The sequence below is a fragment of the Calliphora vicina genome, chromosome 4 (assembly GCF_958450345.1).
Source record: "Calliphora vicina chromosome 4, idCalVici1.1, whole genome shotgun sequence".
Taxonomy (NCBI): domain Eukaryota; kingdom Metazoa; phylum Arthropoda; class Insecta; order Diptera; family Calliphoridae; genus Calliphora; species Calliphora vicina.
This window is the reverse complement of record NC_088783.1, coordinates 63,489,495-63,501,750: the sequence shown is the minus strand read 5'-3', so window position 1 is coordinate 63,501,750 and position 12,256 is coordinate 63,489,495. Positions and strand designations below refer to the sequence as shown.

At 30.5% G+C, this 12,256-nt stretch overlaps 1 protein-coding gene across 2 annotated transcripts in view; it reads right to left on the bottom strand.

The window, feature by feature from the left end:
• Positions 1-12,256, bottom strand: part of Fur2 (furin-like protease 2) — a 496,857-nt gene that overhangs the window by 140,098 nt on the left and 344,503 nt on the right. The window lies entirely within an intron of this gene.

Genomic DNA, 12,256 nt, shown 5'->3' with positions numbered 1-12,256 from the left:
GTCTAATGGTCTAATGGAAGAAAAAATGACACTTTAAAAGTAGACACTTTTTAAGAAAATTCCAAATTTAACCAAAAACCAAAAGGTAGGATATTTTCATTTTAATTTAATGCAGAATAGGCTTTCGCTGTTTTGATAAAAAAAATTCAAATTCAAGTTCATCATGCAAAAAATTGTAAGAAAACATGTATTGCAAAAAGAAATTATTCCAAAAAAAATTTTGAAAATTTGTTATTTGAATATTTGTGTAAGATAGAGAAATTATAAAAATGCAAATAAAGCAGCCAAAAAAAATAAGTTTGTTATGAAATTTACTCCATAGATAAGGACTGTTTTTCTGAACATTTCACCATCAAAAAGTCATTTTCGTGAAAATCAAAGATAGGGGGTTTTGAATATAGGCTCTCAGTATAAAACTTCGCACGTGGTACTTAAAGGTTCGTTTTTATATTTGCATAATAACCCTCTTTAAAAGCTTCTTGAGACCATCAATGTTGAAATTATATGAGAGATTACGTGGTAGGTCGCATACATGCCTTCAGCCGAAGAGCTTCCAATATGCCTCCGTAAGTAGTTCTTCTATTAGCGCTTAAACAAAAGCGATTATGCAATGCCTTGAAACCAATGACACTCCATGCTAAATTTAAACGATTTTGTAATATGATTTAGTGTTTTTGTGTCTGCAAAATAAGGCCTTTAAGAAGGCCTCTTTTTACTACATCCTTTTCCCGCTGGTATTATACATATAAATGTAAATACATAGAGAAACACACACACGTTTGGCTATTTACATACTTAACAAACAACAATGAAAACAGAACAATTTAACATGCACATTTATGCACACAAGTAATGTTGTAATTGTAGTTGTTTGAACATGTATGTGTATTAGGGGGGTCCTTATAATGGATATTTTCCATTTTCACTGCTCTCAAGGTCTAAAATTTCAACTCAGTCAACTTAAAACTAAATGCAGAAAATAAGAGGAAAATCAGAGTTATGTGTCCAAAAAAAATCAAAAAATTAAATGGTAAAAAATTCCAATTAAAACTGGTATTTTAACCGTCTACTTTTTAATTTATTATGGAATATATTGCTACTTTAATCCATAACTCGATATGTGCAAATTTTAAACTTTATCCGATTTTGATCAGTTTTTAAGCATTTGGTTTTTAAATGACATAGAACAATTCTTTAACTTAAGAGCTGCGATATACTAAAAGTTCAATATAAGGGCCCCACTAATGTGTATGTACCTATGTGTTTTTGCTTTCTAAAGTAGTGTCCTTGCTGTTTTATTGTTGTTGATATTTTGTGTTGTTGGCATGAGAGTTGTTAAAAGAAAAATACATTTAAACAAATACTAACCGGAAATACGACATAACTATAGAGAATTCTGCAAATATTTATTAGTATACACATACACACTTTTACATATCGACTAATACATGTACACATACTTGTATTAGTATTATCTACACGTTGACAATTACAGCTGAGCGCCATGATTGGGTGAGGTAGTAAAGTTAGTTCTATTAATGATGATAATTGATATTTTTGATTTTAATAGGTTAATTGTGAATGTTTTTAAGAACTATTTTGTGAAGTTAAGAATTTGGATTATTGTGCTATAGAAAAATAACTGTTAATTAATATAAATAATACTGAAGCCAAATATTTTCTCCATTGGAAGGCTTATAGATTACTCAAGGGGAGAATCCATTCAAAAGCAGACGGAAACCAAAAATTTACCACAGTTCATACTTTTAAACCATACATCCTTCAAACTTTGATAAAGTCTGACACGATAGACTAATATACAAGATCACTATGCTATAACCTGAGAATGTTCATAAGATACTTGAAATTTTTATAGTTTTTCGTTCAGCCCTGGACTATAAGGGGGTTATAAAACAAATATGGTCGTACATTAGAAGTAATGATATCCATATCTCAATGATCTCAATGTTCCAACATTAAACGAGGAGATTAAGTACTCCAGTATTAACTACATGATAAAATCATCCAAATCCACTTGCAAGGGTGATGCATAGGGATCTCAATGTTCCAAAAATAAGCAAGAAGTATTAACCGTATAATAATATCATTTAAATGCTCTTGCAAGGAAGCTGCTACTGAGGAATATAGACGTTTAAGAAGATCGTGAAGTTTTGCTTTACTTTTCTAAATTTTAAAAAAGAGCACACTGATCGTTCCATCGGTCTGAGCGTCCAAGATATGGTTTGTGCTGTTCAACAGTGCTGCTTTTGACACTGAAGGCAAAGATCGCCCAGGACAGCCAAAAGAGTTTGAAGACCAAGAATTGAAGGAAGCTAATCAAGCAGCAATTTCTAAATGTATGCGAGCAGCAGAATTCATCCAAAAGCAGGGAAATTGAAGAGAATTGAAGCCGAGATACATTGAAAGACGATTTTCAAAGTCCAAAATGATGCCTGAACGCTATAAAAGAAAGTAACTTTTTCACCGAATCATTACTTGAAGCCCGGCCAATCAGCCGAATCGACACCAAAGCCAAATATCCATGTCGCTAAGGTAATTCTCTGTATTTGCTGGGAGCAAAAGGGTCTACCTATTATGAGCTGCTGAAATATGGCACACAGTGTTATAGAAAAACAATTAAGAAAGTATGGTCAAAAACATTTTACTTTTAAAATTTCAATAATTTATATTTTTGAGTGATTTTCGGGAGTGGGCCTTATATGGGGGCTATGACCAATTATGGCCCGATCACCATAAAATTATGTCGTGTGATTTATGTCTATACTAAAGTTAACTATGTTGAATTTTGTATGTATACCAACATTTTTAAGCGATTTATGCACGTTAAAGTGATTTTCGGAAGCGGGAGCTATGACTAATTATGGACCGATCGTAACAAAATTTAGTGAATAAATTTTGTATATATAAAACTTATTTGGAACAGAATTTGTGGAGAGACATATATAAATTAAACATTTATGACCGATAAAGTCCAATTTCGGAAGGACATTTGTATGGGGGCTAGGTGAAATATTGGATCGATTTCAGCCAGTTTCAACAGGATTGGTCCCTGTTCCGAAAAAATAATATGTACTAAATTTTATCGAAATATCTTCAAAATTGCGACCTGTACTCTGCGCACAAGGTTTACATGGACAGCCAGCCGACCAGACGGACGGACGGACATCGCTTAATGGACTCAGAAAGTGATTCTAAGTCGATCGGTATACTTTAAGGTGGGTGTTAGACTAATATTTTTGGGCGTTACAAACATCTGCACAAACGCATAATACCCTCCCCACTATGGTGGTGTAGGGTATAACAAGTAAGAAAGTATGGTCAAAAACATTTTTCATTTAAAATTTCAATAATTTATATTTTTGAGTGATTTTCGGGAGTGAACCTTATATGGGGGCTATGACCAATTATGGACCGAAATTAGGTTGTGTGATTTATGTCTATTCTAAAATTAACTATGTTGAATTTTGTGTGTATACCAACATTTTCAAGCGATTTATGCACGTTAAAGTGATTTTCGGAAGCGGGTCTATATGGGAGCTATGACTAATTATGAACCGATCGTAACAAAATTTAGTGAAATGAATTTTGTATATATAAAACTTATTTGGAGCGGAATTTGTATAGAAATTATACATTTATGACCGATAAAGTCCAATTTCGGAAGGACATTTGTATGGGGGCTAGGTGAAATAATGGATCGATTTCAGCCAGTTTCAATAGGCTTGGTTCCTGTTCCGAAAAAATAATATGTACCAATTTTGATCGTAATACCTTCAAAATTGCGACCTGTACTCTGAGCTCAAAGTTTACATGGACACCCGACCAGCCAGCCAGACGGACCGACGGACATCGTTTAATCGACTCAGAAAGTGATTCTAAGTCGAACGGTATACTTTAAGATGGGTGTTAGACTAATATTTTTGGGCGTTACAAACATCTGCACAAACGCATTATACCCTCCCCACTATGGTGGTTTAGGCCAGGTGCGGTGCGGCCAGGATTCCCCAAAAACGGACACCCAATTCAATTTTTAAATCGATCCTATTTCTTCGTCTGTGTTCCGATTTAAAAAAATTACATATACAGAATCTTCCCATCGAGTATTACAATCGAGCTACCAATTATCTCTTATAACTTAGGAGATATTCGCATTTGAAAACTAAATTCAAAATATTTTAAGCCACTCTATTCCAGCGGTTCAAAATATTTCCCGATTTTTTCCATATTTCTTTTATGGGACTAACAAATAAATGCATATGTAAAAGAATTGTTTAAAAATCGTAACTCACTCCATAGTTATATGTATTTGAATTTAAAAATTTAAAAATGGGTGAGTTTTCGCTAGTTTTTGAGAAAAAGTACTTTTTTTTTAAGTTTTGTAATAAATTTCTATAAAGATGTATTAGGAATTTATACTTTTTGAAAAGAAAACTTTACACTAAATATTCTAAATTAAAATGAATTTAAAAATTGTTCATACCGAGGGCCCAAACCAAAAATCGCCAATTTTTATGTAAAATTCAATTTGAGGGCAAAAATTCTCAAATTGCATAGTCGATATCAAACTATCGTAACCCATTTCAGATGGCCAAATATCTTCTTAATTATTTTGTAAAGGGTTCCGTTAAGCCCGTTCCTGGTATGGATATTATAGCGAGAATTGACAGACAATTGACCAGAATATGACGCCAGACATGAAGCCATCCTGTCAACTCTCGGATACATGTTACAATATATGTTAAAAAGTAAGTAGAATGAAGTGATTGGGATGTTTTTCCTCACCTGCTTTATAGTCCAGACCATGCGCGAATCCAGAGGGTGTGAAATAGAAATTTTCCCCCACAAATCCGAAAAGTTTTCATATAAAAATTAAAAAAAAAAAAAATGTAGAATAAATTTAAATTTCCCCACCTCAAAATAGTTGACCTGGATCCGACCATACCCCGTGAGACTGCTATTTGTTTCGATCGATGCACAATGCCCTCTCTCTGGATTATACTTCACTTTGGAACTCAGTATCCGATATTGAATTGATACGTTCTTGGCCTCAAAAGATCAGAAGTTCTTTTGGAGCTAACAATGGCCAATACTTTGAATAAATTTATATTGTACAAATGTTTCAAAATAAAAGCTTAAAATTTTAAAAAACTCGAATTTTTAAGTCATACACCAATAAAATAGTGTTCAGTTTAATAGTTTAATAGGTGAAACATTATATTTTCCGACACAAATAAATGACCAGAAAATTTGTTTAGCTTGAATACGAAAAATCTCTCTTTAATACGAAATAAATTCGACTTAAATAATAATAATAATTTTGTTGAAAGAGTTTTGTGTTCATTAATGCGATTAAAAACAATTTTAATTGAGATAAATATTATGAAATAATATTATGTAAATTAATAGCTATTTAAAAAAATAAATCACTTTATGTGATTGTATAATTTCACTTAAAACATTGTGAATTAAAAAATTAATTTTGTTATTTTACCCCTCAGTTTATTTTCATATCTATCCATTGTAGAACAAGTACCCCTACCTAATAGTTTACATTAAATGACAACTATTTTCATTGTCCTTACATACCAATAAACTTATTCACACATTGCCTTCAGTTGTCTGTCTCTTTCTCACTTTCGCTCTTCCCTCTCAACTTACAACTTTTAAACATCATAGTGGCAGTAATTCAAAATTCATAAAATCTGGTATTCAGTAGAATTTTCCACAAAAAAAAAATACAAAACTTTTATTGTAATTTTGTATGTAACGGAAATGTAATTAAATATTATGCATGTTTTTACACATACAGAAACAAACAAACAAACAACTTGTTCATTATTCTTTTTGCAGAAAATAAAAAAAAATAGAAAAAATAAAACTCAAGACAATATTTGAAAATTTGAATATTTTTGTATTTTTTGTTTATATGAATTTCTAAATTTATAACAAAACCACAAAACTAAAAATCCATATTGCAAGAAAACTACAGACTAGAACTATTTTGCACAATAGTATAAAAGAGAAGGAAAATAAAGCAGCAGCATCTATCTTCTGGTAGATTAATGTTACGGAAGTGTTGCATATTTATATGCATAAACACTTTTTCATTATGCATGCATACATACATGCATTAAATCAAAACTTTCACACATACATATTACTACATATGTATGTAGATAGTCTTACTTGTGATATATTACTGACTGTGTTTCTCTGTCTGTCTGTCACTGTCTGACTAGGCAAGTTTAAGTTTTATTTTGAGGGTGCCATAGAGTGAAAAGTTTTATATTTGCAACAAAATACAAAAAACAAGAGTAACACACATATATTTTTGTTTGAAATCCTTAACATTGTGACAGTTTTAATTATGAAACATTAGTTTTTTTTCTTCTTCAAACTATAGGATTTATTTTTCCACTTGCATTATGCATGCATATTGCATATAGTGTCTATGTCAGTTGAAGCGAAAACTTTGACATTTTTGTAGCAAGTTTTTTGTTTTCTTTGGCCCATTAAAGCTAGTAACAATGAGGGTAGGTTTCTTAAAAAATATATGCAAGTAATATTTAAAATATTTAAAATTTATATATGAATACTTACTTATTCCCCCAAAACATTTTAATAGAAAATTTGTTACAGTTAATTGACAACGTTAGGAAAAAGTTTTGTTTAATAGTTTTTGAAATGTGCTAAAGTTTTGGTTAAATTTATTTAAATAAAAGAACCATTATTTTGTTAGAGCAACTAATTGGACACACATATAATTCTGCAGTTTAAACTATATAACATCTGCTGCTCTAAAAATATGCTTTAAATTTTTCATTAAAAAAAAGCACTGAAAAGTATGCTACAAAAAGCGAGACATTTTTATTGCGAGAAGTTTACCTAAAAATTAAAATATATGAGAAATATATGTATGGTATTTGAATTTATCCAAATAATATTTATAATAAGATTTTTAGCACTACTGAACTAGAACTGAACTAGAACTGAACTAGAACTGAACTAGAACTGAACTAGAACTGAACTAGAACTGAACTAGAACTGAACTAGAACTGAACTAGAACTGAACTAGAACTGAACTAGAACTGAACTAGAACTGAACTAGAACTGAACTAGAACTGAACTAGAACTGAACTAGAACTGAACTAGAACTGAACTAGAACTGAACTAGAACTGAACTAGAACTGAACTAGAACTGAACTAGAACTGAACTAGAACTGAACTAGAACTGAACTAGAACTGAACTAGAACTGAACTAGAACTGAACTAGAACTGAACTAGAACTGAACTAGAACTGAACTAGAACTGAACTAGAACTGAACTAGAACTGAACTAGAACTGAACTAGAACTGAACTAGAACTGAACTAGAACTGAACTAGAACTGAACTAGAACTGAACTAGAACTGAACTAGAACTGAACTAGAACTGAACTAGAACTGAACTAGAACTGAACTAGAACTGAACTAGAACTGAACTAGAACTGAACTAGAACTGAACTAGAACTGAACTAGAACTGAACTAGAACTGAACTAGAACTGAACTAGAACTGAACTAGAACTGAACTAGAACTGAACTAGAACTGAACTAGAACTGAACTAGAACTGAACTAGAACTGAACTAGAACTGAACTAGAACTGAACTAGAACTGAACTAGAACTGAACTAGAACTGAACTAGAACTGAACTAGAACTGAACTAGAACTGAACTAGAACTGAACTAGAACTGAACTAGAACTGAACTAGAACTGAACTAGAACTGAACTAGAACTGAACTAGAACTGAACTAGAACTGAACTAGAACTGAACTAGAACTGAACTAGAACTGAACTAGAACTGAACTAGAACTGAACTAGAACTGAACTAGAACTGAACTAGAACTGAACTAGAACTGAACTAGAACTGAACTAGAACTGAACTAGAACTGAACTAGAACTGAACTAGAACTGAACTAGAACTGAACTAGAACTGAACTAGAACTGAACTAGAACTGAACTAGAACTGAACTAGAACTGAACTAGAACTGAACTAGAACTGAACTAGAACTGAACTAGAACTGAACTAGACCTGAACTAGAACTGAACTAGAACTGAACTAGAACTGAACTAGAACTGAACTAGAACTGAACTAGAACTGAACTAGAACTGAACTAGAACTGAACTAGAACTGAACTAGAACTGAACTAGAACTGAACTAGAACTGAACTAGAACTGAACTAGAACTGGAAAGAAATGATGGATTTCATTAATTTTAGAAAAATGTGGTATTGGATTTTAGATCCCTATTGCTCTTATTATTTTTCCTTTCATTTTACCATAACACAATTGTAATTTCTGTAAATTTTGACCCATTGTTTTCATATTCAATTAAAGTTTTCTTTATTGTTTTTAAATCTTCCCCTAGTGATCTCAACTGTTGTTCACTTTCTTATTTTTAGAATTTTTTCTCCCCTTAAAATGTAAATAATTGCTCAAAAGTTTGAAAATTGATAAAAATCCAAAACCATGTTAAAAAACAATTTAATATTTTTGCAAACACTCTGCAATTCAATTCTTGGTCTTATTTTTACAATAACAAATTTATAAATTTTACACTAACACATATAAAGCAAACATTTCAAGAACATGCAGACACCAACACATCCAAAACATAATGGGGTTTATAACATTTATGCCATAACATTTGCACGGCGAACACTCGAACATACATTGACTTGCACTCATACTTTTCTCGTATTTTATTTCCCCAAACAATTGGTGTGTGTATGTGACTGTGGATTTGTGTGAGATATAAAAACAACTTTATAATGGAAGTGAGTGCATTTGAGGCGAGAGCTGAGTTGGGAAATAGATATTGCAAATAGTACCAAATATTTGGAAAAAATAGTACTTTTTCTGATCTTATTGAAATATTTCTTTAATTTAAAGTCTAGTTTGTTTTTTAATTTGCAATTAAATCTGTGAAAGCGATCGTAAAAGCTTTTACAGGCTTTGCATAAATCGGTTGATATTTCGTACTTTTCGGAAGGGCACATTTGTAGTACAAATTTTGTACCTTAAATTTCAACACTAATCTAGCTCACAACTGCAAGTAAAAGTGTGAGTTAGTGTGTTTCCATGATTATGTGTATAAAATAAAATATGAGTTCCTTTTGTATTTTTTTGCTGTAGCTATACTTCTTTGTGTTGTAATAGATATAAAATAAATTTACTGCATTCACTCATATGATTGAGAAGTTGAACAATTTTTTTTCAAAACTTAAAAAAAAAGTAAAACAAACAAAACTTTATTTATTTAAGTTGCAGGCAAGTGTTAGAAGAGAAGAAAACAACAGACAGAAAGTAGGAAAACCAAAAAAAAGAAAGAAAGAAAGAAATGTGAGTGTTGTCTTTTGTTGTTGGTACAATCTCCCGGGAAATGGTTGAGTTTTACTTACACAGTTATAAATCAGTAAGAAAAATGTTAAGAGACATGTGATAATACTCGTACATACATAAATATCTATAAAAAGTAGGAAATATGTATGAAGATGAACAGAAATTTTATTGAACTTAAGTAAAATGTATCGTTATGGAGATGTATGTATTTATATGAGCTAAATGGAATTGTTATATTTTTGCTGGCAACATGTTGGTCGTTATCAGCAGCAGAAGTGGAAAAAGAAAAATAATAAGAGATTTTTTATAACAATGGGTTCATTATAAAGTTTTCTGAAAAATGTGGATTCTTTAAATTCTTGCTTAAGTATATAAAATGAATGATCATAGATTATTCTACAATCAAATGTTCGATCTACACCATTTCCAATTGTATTTCAGAAGTTTCTAATTGTATTTCAGAAATTTCCATTTGTATATCAGAAATTTTTAATTATGTTTCAGAAATTTCAAATTATATTTCAGAAGTTTTCATTTATATTTCAAAATTTTCTAATTGTATTTCAGAATTTTCCAATTGTATTTCAGAAATTTTAATTTGTATTTCAGAAGTTGTAATTTATTCTTAAAAAGTTTCCAATTGTATTTCAGAATTTTCCAATTGTATTTGTATTTCAGAATTTTCTATTTGTATTTCATTGTATTGCTGATAGAATTTTCTGAAATATAAATGAAATACGTCAAGAATATTCCGGAACTAGATATTAGATATGCTGGTATCTAGAGTTATTATTTTGGTCTTATAATGATCCATCGAAGGCCATGTAGCCTAGAGTGTCCCAAGTGCCATTAAGGGTTAATTTTAATTTTTCTGCTGTTATTATAAATACTAGACATCATGTTATATTTTTCTTAAGTTTCATCGAAATTGGCCCTAAAATATATAACATTTCGCTATTTTTCCATGAGAAATTCCAAATATTGAAAAAATTGACATTTGACCTTCTCGATTTAAGGGTTGTCGTTTTCCGATTTTAGTAAAACTTTCAGACTATATTTAAAATAACATGGACTATAATATTCTGAATAGCCTTTACTTAAAAATCATAACAGTAAGGAAAATCGGTTCATTCGCCAAAATATGGCCAAAAAATTAGTTTTTCTCGAAAATCTCAAAATTTAAATCGCAGGTACGGAAAAACTATAAAAGGTATTGTCATACGTTTTCATATTTTTATTCCCTATTATGTTCTCAATAAATCCCAATATGATGACTAACAAATTCTGAAATTTGTTTAACAAAATTTTTAAAAATTTTAAAATGGAGTTTTGAAACTTCCGTTAAAAAAAATTATTTATTTTGTTATACCTGCGAATAGGTTAGGGGTATCCTACGAATACAAAAGCTCATATACAAGTAAATAAGGATATATTTTAAGTAAAAATAAGCTTTTATTTTAATATATCTCAAAATATGTTAATTTTGTTCTTGCATTTCTTGTTCTAGTGGCCTGAAACACGTTAATGGCCTGGCGATTTTTTAATAACTTTAACATTTTTTAGCCAATTTTTGTGTTTTATATCTTATTAGAACGTAAATTACGTACACATTTTGATTCTTTTAAATTTAATTGCAAAAGTAATTATTTAATGGCAAAATTTTTACAAAAACGAAAAAATGCATTTTCCCCCCTTGTAAATGCACTTCGAAACTAAATCGCAAGTCGGCACGGGTTGATATCATGGTGGAAATTACTGTGGATCTAACCTCTAATCTGGCTAACAATCCCACCAAAAATATTGTTTTATCATTTAGGATTTGTAACTTAGGGTTCTGAAACACGTGTATTAAACTTTAAATAGTTCAAGCACTGAGTTCCCACATAATGTTAAATAGCTTGTGGTTATTCTTGACAGAACTCTCACTTGGAATAGTCATTTGTGGAACACAACAATTTGTGGAATACTAAAATTGTTTGATCGTGGAATTTGAAACGGGGATAATCTTATATGTTTCCTTAGTATGAAACCCGCTTGATAAGATCTATTTTATTTCATCTGTTTTTCTTTTACAGGGTCCATGAGATTCTGTATACTTTTTGCTCTAGGACCCATCACCAACTTTCAGTTCTAGTTCAACTCTAGTTATATCAATGTTCTGTTTAATGTAATCGTAAAAAAGTATTGCATATATTTAGGAACTAATTTATATAATTACTGTTGCATACTTTAAGGCTTTTTTATAAATTACACGGTGCTGCGATGGAAAAAGACTGCGTGGGTTATAGGGCTTGTCGAGTACATTAGAAATTGTGTCAAAAAATTTCAGAAACACCCTCAAATTCAGAAGTTATTCTGAAAAAAAACGTTTTCAGTGATGTTCGTCATCTTATCGATTTGTAAATTTTTAAACGGGGTTGGAAAGAAAACTGAATGCGGTTTAAAATGAAGTGCATTCTTGGATACATTTGTAAGTCACAAGTATTGGTTTTGTTAAGAATATCTAAAAGAAAAACAAAATTTTTTTTAGTATTTTCGCCCCCAGCCTATATGAATAAAAAAAACAAAAAACTATAAAAAGGTAAAAAAACTATTAGAAGGTAAATTTTGTGAAACTTTTTGCGAAAAAGTTTAATAACTTTTGCAAGTATAAACCGATTTTAACAACTAATATCTCGTTTTTGTCTACATAAAATTGTCTTTAAAAAACTTTGCAAAGAAAAAAAGGTTTTCATAGAAAAAAATTAAAATAACTATTGTTAAATTTGAAAAATTACGAAAAAAATAAAAAAGAAAGCGAAACTATTTATAAAAACTTACACAATTTCTAGGAATATAGATTTTATACATACCTTTTA